Genomic DNA, 17135 nt, shown 5'->3' with positions numbered 1-17135 from the left:
CCAAAGTGCTCCGAGGATCCCCCAAATCACGCCAGGGACACCCCCCCCCCAAAAAAAACCCCCATGCCCGGTGTATCCCAGGGACCACCAAATCCCCCCCTCAGGACCCCTTAAATCCGCCCCCGGGACCCCCCAAATCTCCCCGGGACCCCCAAATCCCCCCCGGGACCCCCCAAATCTCCCCTGGGACCCCCCAAATCCCCCTGGGACCCCGCAAATCTCCCCTGGGACCCCCCAAATCCCCCCGGGACCCCCCATATCTCCCCTGGGACCCCCCAAATCCGCCCCCGGGACCCCCCAAATCTCCCCTGGGACCCCCCCAAATCCGCCCCTGGGACCCCCCAAATCCCCCCGGAACCCCCCAAATCCCCCCTGGGAGCCCCCCAAACTGGTCCAGGGACCCCCTAAACCTCTCCAGAGCCCCCCCCAACGACCATTCAACCCCCCCGAGGACCCCTTTAGCCCACCTGGAGCCCCCAAATCCCTCCTGGGACCCCCTAAACCCCCCCAGGGATCCCCCAACCCCCCCATGGAACCCCCAAAACCTCCCTGAGGACCCTTTCAGCCCCCCCAAAACCCCCAAACTCCTCCAGGAGACCCCCCCCAATCCCCTCTGGGAACCCCTAACCCCCCCATGGACCCCCAAAACCTCCCTGGGGACCCTCTCAGCCCCCCTGAGACCCCCAAACCCCTCCAGGGGAACCCCCAAATCCTCCCCAGAGACCCCCCCCAAACCTCCCTAGGGACTCTCCAGGTCCCCCCCCGGGCCCCCTCACCCCCACCCAAACCTCTCCAGGGACCCCTCAACCACCCCAGGGACCCCCAAACCCCCCCATGGACCCCCCCCAAACCTCTCTGGGGACCCTCTCAGCCCCCCCCAAAATCCCCAAACTCCTCTAGGAACCCCCTCAATCCCCTCTGGGAACCCCAAAATCACCCCAGGGACCCGCTAACCCCCCCCCAGGGACCACCCAAACCCCCCCAGGGACCCCCCCCAACCTCCCTGGGGACCCTCTCAGCCCCCCTGAGACCCCCAAACCCCTCCAGGGAAACCCCCAAATCCTCCCCAGGGACCCCCAAACGCCCCAGGGACCCCCCAAACCTCCCTGGGACCCTCTCAGCCCCCCCAAAACCCCCAAACTCCTCCAGGGCCCCCCCCCAATCACCTCTGGGAACCCCAAAACCCCCACCGGGACCCCCCTAACTCCCCCAGGGTCCCCCCAAAACATCCCTGAGGACCCTCTCAGCCCCCCTGAGACCCCCAAACCCCTCCAGGGGAACCCCCAAATCCTCCCCAGGGACCCCCAAGCCCTCCAGGGACCCCCCCAAACCTCCCTGGGGACCCTTTCAGCCCCCCCAAACCCCCCAAACTCCTCCAGGGGACCCCCCCAATCCCCTCTGGGAACCCCAAAACCCCCACCGGGACCCCCCTAACCCCCCCCAAAACATCCCTGGGGACCCTCTGACCCCCCCAAAAATCCCCAAACTCCTCCAGGGGACCCCCCTCATCCCCTCTGGGAACCCCAAAACCCCCACAGGGACCCCCCTAACCCCACCAGGGACCCCCCCAAAACTTCCCTGAGGACCCTCTCAGCCCCCCTGAGACCCCCAAACCCCTCCAGGGGAACCCCCAAAACCTGCCTGGGGACCCTCTGAGCCCCCCCAAAACCCCCAAACTCCTCCAGGAGACCTCCCCAATCCCCTCTGGGAACCCCAACCCCCCCCCCAGGGACACCCCCAAAACCCCCAGGGACCTCCCCCCCCCAGGGACCCCCCAAACTTCCCTGGGGACCCTCTCAGCCCCCCTGAAACCCCCAAACTCCCCCAGGAGACCCCCCCAATCCCCTCTGGGAACCCCAAACCCCCCCAGGGACCCCCCAAACCTCCCTGGGGACCCTCTTAACCCCCCCTGAAACCCCCCAAACCCCTCCAGGGGAACCCCCAAATCTTCCCCAGGGACCCCCGAAGCCTCCCAGGGACCCCCCAAAACCTCCCTGGGGACCCTCCGAGCCCCCCCAAAACCCCCAAACTCCTCCAGGAGACCTCCCCAATCCCCTCTGGGAACCCCATAACCCCCCCAGGGACCCCCCAACCCCCCCCAAGGACCCCCAAAACCTCCCTGGGGACCCTCTGAGTTCCCCCAAAACCCCCAAACTCCCCCAGAAGACCCCCCCCCAAATCCCTCTGGGACCCCAAAACCACCCCAGGCCCCCCTAAACCCCCCCAAGGACCACCCAAAACCCCCCATGGACCCCCCCAAAACCTCTCTGGGGACCCTCTCAGCCCCCCAAGAACCCCCAAACTCCTCCAGGAGACCCCCCAATCCCCTCTGGGAACCCCCAAAATCACCCCAGGACCCCCTAAACCCCCCCGGGGACCACCCAAATTTGCCCAGGGACACCCCCCCCCCAAGCCCCCCAGCTGACTCTCAGAAGAGGGATCCGGGTGTCCAAAGGAGCACCCAGTTACCTGGGGTGGGGGGGCACCCAGGCATCTTTTGGGGGGGGCACCCAGGCACCCAGGGCCCCTCGTTAGCCGCTCTCCGGACCGTGATGCCCCAGTGCCGCCTGTTCATTTGCTTAGCAATTAACGGTGACGAGGGAGGGGACTGACCCACAACTGGGTCCCTTTGGCGGGGGGGGGGGTTAGGTGGGGTGCCCAGACTCCTCAGTCCCTATTGGGGGGGGGTTATTATTTTTTATTTGGGGTTATATTTATTATTTGGGGGAGTCCTTGGGGACATTTTGGGGTGTCACCCCCCCCCCCCAGATGCTTGGGTCCCTGGGTGCTCCATGGGGCTCTGCCCAACCCCTCCCCCAGCCGCTTGGGTCCATGGGTGCCCCCCCCCAACCCCCCCCCAAATCTATTGTTTTGGAGAACAAAAGGCTCCAGATTTGTCGCAGCCCCAATTATCCGGCGCAGGAGAGCAGAGGGACCCGGGTGTCCCGAAATAGGCCCTGCCCGGATGGCTGGGTCCTTGGGGTGGGGGGGTGGGGGGAGTGGGGGGGTCAGAGGATGTGGTGGAGGAATTGATGGAGGGAGGGAGGAAGGGATGGTTGGAGGGATGGAAGGATGGATGGAGGGATGGTGGGGTGGGTGGAGGGATGGTGGGATGGATGGAGGGATGGAAGGATGGGTGGCAGGATGGTCGGAGGGATGGTTGGAGGGATGGAAGGATGAATGGAAGGATGGTTGGAGGGATGGTCAGAGGAATGGAGTGATGGAAGGATGGTTGGAGGGATGGTTGGATGGATGAAGGGATGGAAGGGTGGGTGGAGGGATGGTGGGATGGATGGAGGGATGGAAGGATGGGTGGCAGGATGGTCGGAGGGATGGTTGGAGGGATGGAAGGATGAATGGAAGGATGGTTGGAGGGATGGTCAGAGGAATGGAGTGATGGAAGGATGGTTGGAGGGATGGTTGGATGGATGAAGGGATGGAAGGGTGGGTGGAGGGATGGTGGGATGGATGGAGGGATGGAAGGATGGGTGGCAGGATGGTCGGAGGGATGGATGGAGGGATGGAAGGATGGGTGGCAGGATGGTCGGAGGGATGGATGGAGGGATGGAAGGATGGGTGGCAGGATGGTCGGAGGGATGGTTGGAGGGATGGAAGGATGAATGGAAGGATGGTTGGAGGGATGGTCAGAGGAATGGAGTGATGGAAGGATGGTTGGAGGGATGGTTGGATGGATGAAGGGATGGAAGGGTGGGTGGAGGGATGGTGGGATGGATGGAGGGATGGAAGGATGGGTGGCAGGATGGTCGGAGGGATGGTTGGAGGGATGGAAGGATGAATGGAAGGATGGTTGGAGGGATGGTCAGAGGAATGGAGTGATGGAAGGATGGTTGGAGGGATGGTGGGATGGATGGAGGGATGGTTGGAGGGATGGAAGGATGAATGGAAGGATGGTTGGAGGGATGGTCAGAGGAATGGAGTGATGGAAGGATGGTTGGAGGGATGGTGGGATGGATGGAGGGATGGTTGGATGGATGGAGGGATGGTTGGAGGGATGGAAGGATGAATGGAAGGATGGTTGGAGGGATGGTCAGAGGAATGGAGTGATGGAAGGATGGTTGGAGGGATGGTTGGATGGATGAAGGGATGGAAGGGTGGGTGGAGGGATGGTGGGATGGATGGAGGGATGGAAGGATGGGTGGCAGGATGGTCGGAGGGATGGATGGAGGGATGGAAGGATGGGTGGCAGGATGGTCGGAGGGATGGTTGGAGGGATGGAAGGATGGGTGGCAGGATGGTCGGAGGGATGGATGGAGGGATGGAAGGATGGTTGGAGGGATGGTCAGAGGAATGGAGTGATGGAAGGATGGTTGGAGGGATGGTGGGATGGATGGAGGGATGGTTGGATGGATGGAGGGATGGAAGGATGGATGGCAGGATGGTTGGAGGGATGGAGGGATGGATGGAGGGATGGTTGGAGGGATGGTCAGAGGAATGGAGGGATGGAAGGATGGTTGGAGGGATGGAGGGATGGGCAGAGGGATGGTTGGAGGGATGGAGAGATGGAAGGATGGATGGCGGGATGGTTGGAGGGACGGAAGGACGGGTGGAGGGATGGAGGGAGGGATGGAAGGATGGATGACGGGATGGTTGGAGGGATGAAAAGATGGATATCAGGATGTTGGATGGAGGGAGGGAAGGAGGGGCAGATGGAGGGATGGATGGAGTAGGTGGATGGACGGAGGGATGTTTGGATGGAGGAACAGATGGATGGAGGGATCACCAGAGGAATGATTTGGAGGGAGGGATGGACAGACGGGTGGAAGGAGGGACGGCTGGAGGGCTCGTTGGGTGGGCGAAGGGATGGACGGAAGAAGCGTTGGATGGACAGAGGTACGGACAGATGGAGGGGTGGATGGAGAGAAGGACAGATGGATGTAGGGCTCTTTGGATGGAGATACGGATGGACAGACGGCTCCATCATTGGATGGAGATAGAGACGGTTGGCTGGACGGACAGATGGACGGAGGGGTCGTTATTGGATGGTGATGGGGATGGACAAATGGATGGATGGATGGATGGAGGCATCATTGGATGGACAGATGGACGGATGGATGGACAGATGGATGGACAGATGGACATATCGATGGACAGATGGACGGATGGATGGAAGAAGAGACCAACGAGGACCCCCCCCCACTGCCCCGCTGGCGCCAGCCCAGACCCGGATCCATCCAGCCCCAGATCTTATCTCTGCCCTGGGGCCAGGGTGCCCCCAGGCCCCGCCCCCTCCATAGGGACCAGTGGGGCGGTAATTGGGGGGGGCGGAGCCAGCACGCCATTGGTCGATGTCGCCCCATCGGTCCCTACAAAAAGCCGGAGCCCTCGGAGGAGCCACAGCACCGTGGCCCCGGCGTGGTGAGTCCTGGATATCTGGGTTCTGTGTCCATTCTGGGGGGGGGGTTATGGGGTCTATGGGGCAGGATTGGTCCTGGGCACCTGGGTCCCCTCTCTTACTGTGGGGTCTATGGGGCAGGATGGGTCCTGGGCAGCTGGGTCCTGTGTCCTGCTGTGGGGTCTATGGCGCAGGATGAGTCCTGGGCACCTGGGTCCACTTTCCATTCTGGGGGGGGTTATGGGATCTATGGGGCAGGATTGGTCCCGGGCACCTGGGTCCCCTCTCCTGCTGTGGGGTCTATGGGGTAGGATGGGTCCTGGGCACCTGGGTCCTGTGTCCTGCTGTGGGGTCTATGGGGCAGGATTGGTCCCGGGCACCTGGGTCCCCTGTCCATTCTGGGGGGGGTTATGGGGTCTATGGGGCAGGATTGGTCCCGGGCACCTGGGTCCCCTCTCCTGCTGTGGGATCTATGGGGTAGGATGGGTCCTGGGCACCTGGGTCATGTGTCCTGCTGTGGGGTCTATGGGGCAGGATTGGTCCCGGGCACCTGGGTCCCCTGTCCATTCTGGGGGGGGTTATGGGGTCTATGGGGCAGGATTGGTCCCGGGCACCTGCGTCCCCTGTCCATTCTGGGGGGGGTTATAGGGTCTATGGGGCAGGATGGGTCCTGGGCACCTGGGTCCTGTGTCCAGCTGTGGGGTCTATGGGGCAGGATGGGTCCTGGGCACTTGGGTCCCGTGTCCTGCTCTGGGGTTTATGGGGCAGGATTGGTCCCAGGCACCAGGGTCCCCTGTCCATTCTGGGGAGGTTATGGGATCTATGGGGCATGATGGGTCGTGGGCACCTGGGTCCTGTGTCCTGCTGTGGGGTCTATGGGGCAGGATGGGTCCTGGGCACCTGTGTCCCCTGTCCATTCTTGGGGGGGTTATGGGATCTACGGGGCAGGATGGGTCCTGGGCACCTGGGTCCCCTCTCCTGCTGTGGGGTCTATGGGGCAGGATTGGTCCCGGGCACCGGGGTCCCCTGTCCTGCTGTGGGGTCTATGGGGCAGGATGGGTCCTGGGCACCTGGGTCCCCTGTCCATTCTGGGGGGGTTATGGGGTCTATGGGGCAGGACTGGTCCTGGGCACCTGGGTCCTCTGTCCTGCTGTGGGGTCTATGGGGCAGGATGGGTCCTGGGCACCTGGGTCCTGTGTCCAGCTGTGGGGTCTATGGGGCAGGATGGGTCCTGAGCACCTGGGTCCCGTGTCCTGCTGTGGGGTTTATGGGGCAGGATTGGTCCCAGACACCTGGGTCCCCTGTCCATTCTTGGGGGGGTTATGGGATCTATGGGGCAGGATGGGTCCTGGGCACCTGGGTCCCCTCTCCTGCTGTGGGGTCTATGGGGCAGGATTGGTCCTGGGTCCCCACCCCCTTTCTCACGGTCCTCTCTCCACCGTGTGGGGCAGATGGGGCCTCCTCAGACCTTCCTCCTCCTCCTCCTCCGCGTTTGCTTCGTGCTCCAGTGCGGTGAGTCCCATTTGGCCAAAATCCCCGGTTCTCCACCCAAATTCCGCCCCCCCACCCCACCCCTTTTTCCACCCAGCTCCTCCTTCCCCACCCTGTTTCACCTCATCTCCAACCCCAAAACTGGCATTTCCAGCCCCAAATCCACGCACCCTTTTATTCCACTTCTCCCTTTCCATCTCCAACCCCAAATTCAGCGTTTCCAGCCCCAAATCCACGCAACCTTTTATTCCACTTCTCCCTTTCCATCTCCAACCCCAAATTTGGCATTTCCAGCCCCAAACCCACGCACCCTTTCATTCCACTTCCCCCTTTCCTTCTCCAACCCCAAACTGGGCATTTCCCACCCCAAATTCCCTTTAGAATGGGCAGCAGTGAGTGCTCAACCCCTACACAAGCCCCTGGAGAATCCCCACCCTTAAATCCTTCCGTGAAGCATGGACCCAAGGGAAGAAAGAGCAAGTTTGAGTGGGAGGAGAGCAAAAATAAGGGGGAAATATGCTTTATTGGACAATAAAAGAAGCTGCCCCACCCAGCAGTGGATTCTCCGCTGTCTGATAAGGGGTTGGGCTGCTGCTGACTCAGCTCCGGGTTTTATTCCCCAGGTGCCGACCCACCAGCCCACAGCAGAGCCAAGCTCTGCCTTGGGGTGCGATGCAGACCAGGGACCACGTGCAAAATGTCAGACACCGGCCCCAAATGCGTTCCCTTGCCCTCGTGTAAAAATTACCGCTGTGGAGAAGGAACCCAGTGCAAGATGGTGGACGGGTTGCCCAAGTGTGTCCCGTTGCCGTCATGCAAGAACTTCCATTGTGAAGCTGGAACGCAATGCAAGATGGTGGATGGTTGGCCAAAATGTGTCCCACTGCCATCATGCAAGAACTTCCACTGTGAAGAAGGAACCCAGTGCAAGATGGTGGATGGTTGGCCCAAATGTGTCCCATTGCCTTCATGCAAGAACATCCGCTGTGAAGCTGGAACCCAGTGCAAGATGGTGGACGGGTTGCCCAAGTGTGTCCCATCACCATCATGCAAGAACTTCCATTGTGAAGAAGGAACCCAATGCAAGATGGTGGATGGTTGGCCCAAATGCGTCCCACTGCCTTCATGCAAGAACATCCGCTGTGAAGCTGGAACGCAATGCAAGATGGTTGATGGTTGGCCAAAATGCGTCCCACTGCCATCATGCAAGAACTTCCACTGTGAAGCTGGAACCCAGTGCAAGATGGTGGACGGTTGGCCAAAATGCGTCCCATTGCCGTCATGCAAGAACTTCCACTGTGAAGAAGGAACCCAGTGCAAGATGGTTGATGGTTGGCCCAAATGCGTCCCATTGCCGTCATGCAAGAACTTCCACTGTGAAGAAGGAACCCAGTGCAAGATGGTTGATGGTTGGCCCAAATGCGTCCCACTGCCGTCATGCAAGAACTTCCGCTGTGGAGCTGGAACCCAGTGCAAGATGGTGGACGGGTTGCCCAAGTGTGTCCCATTGCCGTCATGCAAGAACTTCCACTGTGGAGCTGGAACCCAGTGCAAGATGGTGGATGGTTGGCCAAAATGTGTCCCACTGCCTTCATGCAAGAACATCCGCTGTGGAGCTGGAACCCAGTGCAAGATGGTGGACGGGTTGCCCAAGTGTGTCCCATTGCCATCATGCAAGAACTTCCGCTGTGAAGCTGGAACCCAGTGCAAGATGGTGGATGGTTGGCCAAAATGTGTCCCACTGCCGTCATGCAAGAACTTCCGTTGTGAAGCTGGAACCCAGTGCAAGATGGTGGATGGTTGGCCAAAATGCGTCCCACTGCCATCATGCAAGAACTTCCACTGTGAAGAAGGAACCCAGTGCAAGATGGTGGATGGTTGGCCAAAATGCGTCCCATTGCCGTCATGCAAGAACATCCGCTGTGAAGAAGGAACCCAGTGCAAGATGGTGGATGGTTGGCCCAAATGTGTCCCATTGCCTTCATGCAAGAACATCCGCTGTGGAGCTGGAACCCAGTGCAAGATGGTGGATGGGTTGCCCAAGTGTGTCCCATTGCCATCATGCAAGAACTTCCGTTGTGAAGAAGGAACCCAATGCAAGATGGTGGACGGGTGGCCAAAATGCGTCCCACTGCCGTCATGCAAGAACTTCCGCTGTGGAGCTGGAACCCAGTGCAAGATGGTGGATGGTTGGCCAAAATGCGTCCCATTGCCGTCATGCAAGAACTTCCACTGTGAAGAAGGAACCCAGTGCAAGATGGTGGATGGTTGGCCCAAGTGTGTCCCATTGCCTTCATGCAAGAACGTCCGCTGTGAAGCTGGAACCCAGTGCAAGATGGTGGACGGGTTACCCAAGTGTGTCCCATTGCCGTCATGCAGGAACTTCCACTGTGGAGCTGGAACCCAGTGCAAGATGGTGGACGGTTGGCCAAAATGTGTCCCACTGCCTTCATGCAAGAACATCCGCTGTGGAGCTGGAACCCAGTGCAAGATGGTGGACGGGTTGCCCAAGTGTGTCCCATTGCCATCATGCAAGAACTTCCATTGTGAAGAAGGAACCCAGTGCAAGATGGTGGACGGTTGGCCCAAATGTGTCCCACTGCCATCATGCAAGAACGTCCGCTGTGGAGCTGGAACCCAGTGCAAGATGGTGGACGGGTTGCCCAAGTGTGTCCCATTGCCGTCATGCAAGAACTTCCACTGTGGAGCTGGAACCCAGTGCAAGATGGTGGATGGTTGGCCAAAATGTGTCCCACTGCCTTCATGCAAGAACATCCGCTGTGGAGCTGGAACCCAGTGCAAGATGGTGGACGGGTTGCCCAAGTGTGTCCCATTGCCATCATGCAAGAACTTCCATTGTGAAGAAGGAACCCAGTGCAAGATGGTGGACGGGTGGCCAAAATGCGTCCCGTTGCCATCATGCAACAACTTCCCTTGTGACTCAGGAATGCGATGCAAGATGGTTGATGGATGGCCCAAGTGCGTCCCACTGCCTTCATGCAAGAACGTCCGCTGTGGAGCTGGAACCCAGTGCAAGATGGTGGACGGGTGGCCAAAATGCGTCCCGTCGCCGTCATGCAACAACTTCCATTGCGACGCGGGCACGCGCTGCAAGATGGTGGACGGGTGGCCCAAATGCGTCCCCGTGCCCTCGTGTCAGAGCTTCCCCTGCAAGGGAGCGACGCGATGCGAGATGGTGGCCGGGAGACCCAAGTGCGTCCCCACGCCCTCGTGCCACCGCTTGCGCTGCGGCGAGGGCGCGCGCTGCAAGATGGTGGGCGGTTGGCCCAAATGCGTCCACCTCCCGCCCTCCTGCCGAGCTATTCGCTGCCCGAAGGGGACCCAATGCAAGATGGCGGACGGTTGGCCCAAATGCGTGCGCAAGCAGCTCTTCCAGAGGGAAGCGCCGCCGCCTCCCGCTCTCCACGTGCCACCTTCGTGCCACCACCATCCCTGTCCCAAAGGGTCCACGTGCAAGATGGCTGACGGTTGGCCCCGGTGCGTCCCACCCAAGACGTCCTCGCCGCGACCTTCTTGCGGCGACGTCCGCTGTCCCCAAGGGACCGTGTGCGAGATGACGGACGGGTGGCCCCACTGCGTCCAAAATCGAGCCTCCTGTCGCAACGTCCAATGCCGGAAGGGAACCGCGTGTCATGTGGTCAACGGTTGGCCAAGGTGCGTCCAAACTAAGACGTCCCCAAGACAACCTTGCCGGGATGTCCGATGTCCCAAAGGAACCTCGTGCGAGACGGTCGACGACCAACCGCGCTGCGTCCGCAACCCGCCCTCCTGCGACGACGTCCAATGCCAGAAGGGAACCGTGTGTCACGTGGTCGACGGGTGGCCTTGGTGCGGCCCGACGAAGACCACCCACTCGCAACCCGTCCACAAGACGCCGACGTGCAAAGAAATCCGTTGCCAAAAGGGGACGATGTGCAAAATGTTGGACGGGTGGCCCAAATGCGTCGGTCCCCTGCCCTCCTGCGGGGACATCCGTTGTCCCCAAGGCACCGTCTGCAAGATGATCGGCGGTTGGCCCAAATGCATCCACAACCCGCCCACCTGCAGCAACTTCCGGTGTCCCAAGGGAACCGCGTGCCTCATGGCGCGTGGTTGGCCCCGTTGCGTGCAGACAGGGCCGGCCCACCACCAATCCGCTTCTCCCATTTGGGTGGGAAAGGGGAAATATTCTGACTCAGGTCCCATCCCCAAAAAAGCAACCAGCGGCCAACAGTCCTGCACCAACGTACGGTGTCTCCAAGGGACCACGTGCAAGATGATGGACGGCCAACCACAGTGTGTCCACAACCAACCATCCTGCCGTGACATCCAGTGCCAGAAGGGGACCACATGCCAGATGGTTGACGGTTGGCCCCGGTGTGTCCAAACCAAGACGTCCTCGAGACCACCCTCTTGTAGCGACATCCAGTGTCCAAAAGGGACCACGTGTAACATGATGGACGACCAACCACGGTGTGTCCACGGCCCACCCTCCTGCCAGAACATCCAATGCCAGAAGGGAACCATGTGCCAGATGGTTGACGGTTGGCCCCGTTGTGTCCAAATCAAGACGCCCCCAAGGAGACCGTCTTGTAGGGACATTCACTGTCCCGAACAGACCACATGCCAAATAATCAATGGCCAACCACAGTGTGTCCACAACCAACCATCCTGCCATGATGTCCACTGTCCCCAAGGGACCACGTGCAACATGATTGACGGCCAACCACGGTGCATCCACAGCCCACCCTCCTGTAAGGACATCCAATGCCAGAAGGGAACCACGTGCCAGATGGTTGATGGTTGGCCCCGGTGTGTCCAAACCAAGACGTCCTCAAGACCACCTTCGTGTAGTGACATCCAGTGTCCAAAAGGGACCATGTGCAAGATGATGGACGACCAACCACGGTGTGTCCACAACCAACCCTCCTGCAGTGACATCCAGTGCCAGAAGGGAACCACGTGCCAGATGGTTGACAGTTGGCCCCGGTGTGTCCAAACCAAGACGTCCCTCAGGCGACCTTCTTGCAATGATGTCCACTGTCCCCACGGGACCACGTGTAACATGATAGATGACCAACCACGGTGTGTCCACAACCAACCTTCCTGCCAGGACGTCCAGTGCCAGAAGGGAACCACATGCCAGATGGTTGACGGTTGGCCCCGTTGTGTCCAAACCAAGATGTCCCCAAGGAGACCTTCTTGTAGGGACATTCAGTGTCCCAAACGGACAATGTGCCAGATGATCAATGGCCAACCACAATGTGTCCAAAGCCAACCATCCTGCCGTGATATCCACTGTCCCCAAGGGACCACATGCAACTTGATTAATGACCAACCACAGTGTGTCCACAACCAACCCTCCTGCCAGGACGTCCAGTGCCAGAAGGGAACCATGTGCCAGATGGTTGACGGTTGGCCCCGTTGTGTCCAAACCAAGATAACTGTCAGGAAACCATCTTGCAATGACGTCCACTGTCCCCAGGAGACCACATGCAAGCTGATTGACGGCCAACCACGGTGTGTCCACAGCCCGCCCTCCTGTAAGGACATCCAGTGTCATAAGGGAACCATGTGTCAGATGGTTGACGGTTGGCCCCGTTGTGTCCAAACCAAGATGTCCCCAAGGAGACCTTCTTGCAAAGATGTCCACTGTCCTCAAGGGACCACATGTAACATGATGGATGACCAACCACAGTGTGTCCATAACCCACCCTCCTGCCAGGACGTCCAATGCCAGAAGGGAACCACGTGCCAGATGGTTGACGGTTGGCCCCGGTGTGTCCAAATGAAGATGTCCCTCAGGCGACCTTCTTGCAATGACGTCCACTGTCCCCAGGAGACCACATGCAAGTTGATCGATGGCCAACCACGGTGTGTCCACAGCCCGCCCTCCTGCCAGGACATCCAGTGCCAGAAGGGAACCACGTGCCAGATGGTTGACGGTTGGCCCCGTTGTGTCCAAACCAAGATGTCCCCAAGGAGACCTTCTTGTAGGGACATTCAGTGTCCCAAATGGACAACGTGCCAGATGATCAATGGCCAACCACAGTGTGTCCAAAGCCAACCATCCTGCCGTGATATCCACTGTCCCCAAGGGACCACATGCAACTTGATTAATGACCAACCACAGTGTGTCCACAACCAACCCTCCTGCCAGGACGTCCAGTGCCAGAAGGGAACCATGTGCCAGATGGTTAACGGTTGGCCGCGGTGCGTCCAAACCAAGATATCCCTCAGGAAACCTTCTTGTAATGATGTCCACTGTCCCCAGGAGACCACATGCAAGTTGATCGATGGCCAACCACGGTGTGTCCACAGCCCACCCTCCTGTAAGGACATCCAGTGCCAGAAGGGAACCACGTGCCAGGTGGTTGACAGTTGGCCCCGGTGTGTCCAAACCAAGACGTCCCTCAGGCGACCTTCTTGCAAAGATGTCCACTGTCCCCAGGAGACCACATGCAAGTTGATTGATGGCCAACCACGGTGTGTCCACAGCCCGCCCTCCTGCCAGGACATCCAATGCCAGAAGGGAACCGTGTGTCAGATGGTCGATGGCTGGCCCCGGTGTGTCCAAACCAAGACGTCCTCAAGACCACCTTCGTGTAGTGACATCCAGTGTCCAAAAGGGACCACGTGCAAGATGATGGATGACCAACCACAGTGTGTCCACAACCAACCCTCCTGTAAGGACATCCAGTGCCAGAAGGGAACCACGTGCCAGATGGTTGACGGTTGGCCCCGTTGTGTCCAAACCAAGATAACTGTCAGGAAACCATCTTGCAATGACGTCCACTGTCCCCAGGAGACCACATGCAAGCTGATTGACGGCCAACCACGGTGTGTCCACAGCCCGCCCTCCTGTAAGGACATCCAGTGTCATAAGGGAACCATGTGTCAGATGGTTGACGGTTGGCCCCGTTGTGTCCAAACCAAGATGTCCCTCAGGCGACCTTCTTGCAAAGATGTCCACTGTCCTCAAGGGACCACATGTAACATGATGGATGACCAACCACAGTGTGTCCATAACCCACCCTCCTGCCAGGACGTCCAATGCCAGAAGGGAACCACGTGCCAGATGGTTGACGGTTGGCCCCGGTGTGTCCAAATGAAGATGTCCCTCAGGCGACCTTCTTGCAATGACGTCCACTGTCCCCAGGAGACCACATGCAAGTTGATCGATGGCCAACCACGGTGTGTCCACAGCCCGCCCTCCTGCCAGGACATCCAGTGCCAGAAGGGAACCACGTGCCAGATGGTTGACGGTTGGCCCCGTTGTGTCCAAACCAAGATGTCCCCAAGGAGACCTTCTTGTAGGGACATTCAGTGTCCCAAATGGACAACGTGCCAGATGATCAATGGCCAACCACAGTGTGTCCAAAGCCAACCATCCTGCCGTGATATCCACTGTCCCCAAGGGACCACATGCAACTTGATTAATGACCAACCACAGTGTGTCCACAACCAACCTTCCTGCCAGGATGTCCAGTGCCAGAAGGGAACCATGTGCCAGATGGTTAACGGTTGGCCGCAGTGCGTCCAAACCAAGATATCCCTCAGGAAACCTTCTTGTAATGATGTCCACTGTCCCCAGGAGACCACATGCAAGTTGATCGATGGCCAACCACGGTGTGTCCACAGCCCACCCTCCTGTAAGGACATCCAATGCCAGAAGGGAACCACGTGCCAGATGGTTGACGGTTGGCCCCGTTGTGTCCAAACCAAGACATCCCTCAGGCGACCTTCTTGCAATGACGTCCACTGTCCCTATGGGACCACGTGTAACATGATAGACGGCCAACCACGGTGTGTCCATAACCTGCCGTCCTGCCATGACATCCAGTGCCAGAAGGGAACCACGTGCCAGATGGTTGATGGTTGGCCCCGGTGTGTCCAAACCAAGACATCCTCAAGGAGACCGTCTTGCAGTGACATTCAGTGTCCCAAACGGACCACGTGCCAAATGATCAATGGCCAACCACAGTGTGTCCTCAATCAACCATCCTGCCATGACATCCAGTGCCAGAAGGGGACGACATGCCAGATGGTTGATGGTTGGCCCCAGTGTGTCCAAACCAAGACATCCTCAAGGAGACCGTCTTGCGGTGACATTCAGTGTCCCAAACAGACCACGTGCCAAATGATCAATGGCCAACCACAGTGTGTCCACAACCAACCATCCTGCCATGACATCCAGTGCCAGAAGGGGACAACGTGCCAGATGGTTGACGGTTGGCCCCGGTGCGTCCAAACCAAGACATCCTCAAGACCACCTTCTTGTAGTGACATCCACTGTCCCCACGGGACCATGTGCAAGATGACAGATGGCTGGCCCCAATGTGTCCAAAATCCACCCTCGTGCCAGGACATCCAGTGTCAGAAGGCAACCACGTGCCAGATGATTGATGGTTGGCCCCGGTGTGTCCAAACCAAGACGTCCCTCAGGCGACCTTCTTGTAGTGACATCCAATGTCCCCAAGGGACCACGTGCAAGGTAACCAACGGGTGGCCTCAGTGTGTCCACACCCTGCCCTCCTGCCAGGATGTCCAATGCCAGAAGGGAACCATGTGCCAGATGGTTGACGGTTGGCCCCGGTGCGTCCAAACTAAGATGTCCCCAAGGAGACCTTCTTGCAGGGACATCCAATGTCCCAAAGGGACCACGTGCAAGATGACGGATGGTTGGCCGCTGTGCATCCAAAACCCACCTTCTTGCAATGACATCCAATGCCAGAAAGGAACTGTGTGCCACGTGGTTGACGGTTGGCCCAGGTGCGTCCAAGCCAAGACGTCCATTCAGAGACCTTCTTGTAGAGATGTCCAATGCCCCAAAGGGACAACGTGCAGAATGAGCGATGGGTGGCCTCAGTGTGACCACAGCCAACCTTCCTGCCATGATGTCCAATGCCAGAAGGGAACCACCTGCCAGATGGTTGATGGTTGGCCACGATGCATCCAAACCAAGACCTCCATTAGGAGACCTTCTTGCAATGACGTCCACTGTCCCCAAGGGACCACGTGCAAGATGCTACAGGGGTGGCCCCAGTGTGTCCACAGGCAGCCGTCCTGCAGCGATGTCCGCTGTCCCCAAGGGACCACATGTAACATGGTCAACGGTTGGCCCCAATGTGTCCAAAATCGTCCCTCCTGCCAGGACATGCAATGCCAGAAGGGAACTACTTGCCAGATGGTCGATGGTTGGCCCCGGTGCGTCCAAACCAAGACATCCCTCAGGCGACCTTCTTGCAACGACATCCACTGTCCCCACGGGACCACATGTAACATGATAGACGGCCAACCACGGTGTGTCCATAACCCGCCCTTGTGCCAGGACGTCCAATGCCAGAAGGGAACCATGTGCCAGATGGTTGACGGTCGGCCCCGGTGTGTCCAAAGCAAGACCTTCCTTAGAAGACCTTCTTGCAGGGATATGCGGTGTTCCAAGGGGACCACGTGCACGATGCTACACGGGTGGCCACAATGCGTCCACCGCCAACCGTCCTGCGATGACATCCGGTGTCACAAAGGCAGCGTGTGTCATCTCGTGAACGGTTGGCCACGGTGTGTTCAGCATCAACCAACGTGCAAGGACATCCGGTGTCCTAAAGGGACCTCCTGCCAGGTGACAGATGGGTGGCCCCACTGTGTCCAGAACCAAGCTTCCTGCCGCGATATCCAATGTCAGAAGGGAACGACCTGCCAGATGGTCGATGGTTGGCCGCGGTGCGTGCAAACAAAGACCGCCCTGCGGGAACCATCTTGCAACGACGTCCACTGTCCTCAAGGGACCACGTGTAACATGGTCAACGGTTGGCCCCAATGCGTCCAAAATCGTCCCTCCTGCCAGGACATGCAATGCCAGAAGGGAACTACTTGCCAGATGGTCAACGGTTGGCCCCGGTGTATGCAAATCAAGACGCCCCTCAGGCGACCTTCTTGCAATGACGTCCACTGTCCTCAAGGGACCACGTGTAACACGATAGATGGCCAACCACGGTGCGTCCATAACCCACCCTCCTGCCAGGACATCCAATGCCAGAAGGGAACCGTTTGTCAGATGGTTGACGGTTGGCCCCGTTGTGTCCAAACCAAGATGTCCCCAAGGAGACCTTCTTGTAGGGACATTCAGTGTCCCAAACAGACCACGTGCCAGATGATCAATGGCCAACCACAGTGTGTCCAAAGCCAACCATCCTGCCGTGATGTCCACTGTCCCCAAGGGACCACGTGCAACGTGATTAATGGCCAACCACGGTGCGTCCACAACCAACCCTCCTGCCAGGACATCCAG

Source organism: Haliaeetus albicilla, chromosome 31, assembly GCF_947461875.1.
Source record: "Haliaeetus albicilla chromosome 31, bHalAlb1.1, whole genome shotgun sequence".
Classification (NCBI taxonomy): domain Eukaryota; kingdom Metazoa; phylum Chordata; class Aves; order Accipitriformes; family Accipitridae; genus Haliaeetus; species Haliaeetus albicilla.
Note: the sequence above shows the minus strand (reverse complement) of the source record.